Consider the following 641-nt stretch of genomic DNA (forward strand, 5'->3'; position numbering starts at 1 on the left):
AATTGAAGAATTGCTTGATTTGTTGAAAATCTCAAATAAAAACACTGACAGTTCAATTACGTTAGTTAATTGAAATTAATCAGTATAAAGTAAAAAATATTAGTATTTTTGCAATAAAATTGAAACAGCTAACTTTGATAAATTAATGAAGCATTATCAAGGTACTTAGGGCTCACTGTACACGAATCTCCTTAAGAATAATATATAAAATAACCAATTCGCCGTGGCGTGTAACTCTTTTCTTGAAGTCGTGGCTCCTGAATTCCACTTGCACAGTTGAACACAACTTTTCTTGTGATTAAGAAACATCACCACTATGTCTTCCGTCTGTCATTTGTTGATTTCAGGTAAGAGACCAACTTTATCCTGAAAAAGAAATGTTTTATGAGTTACTCCTATTACAATTTAGGAAAAATATGACTTTCAGAAAATGTAGAACTAACTCAATTAATATTGTATTTTGAATATCCTTTTGCTCTTATAGAGACATTACATTAGCATGAAGATGATTTCAAATTAAAATTTCTGCACCTGACTCAAAAAAAAATTATATTGCTAAAATAAACTTCTTGTGATAATTGAGAATTAGTTAAACCTTCTTTATCATAAAAGGAAACAGTGCAAAGGCCTCAGGCAAACGT

This window comes from Palaemon carinicauda, chromosome 1 (genome assembly GCF_036898095.1).
Source record: "Palaemon carinicauda isolate YSFRI2023 chromosome 1, ASM3689809v2, whole genome shotgun sequence".
Taxonomy (NCBI): domain Eukaryota; kingdom Metazoa; phylum Arthropoda; class Malacostraca; order Decapoda; family Palaemonidae; genus Palaemon; species Palaemon carinicauda.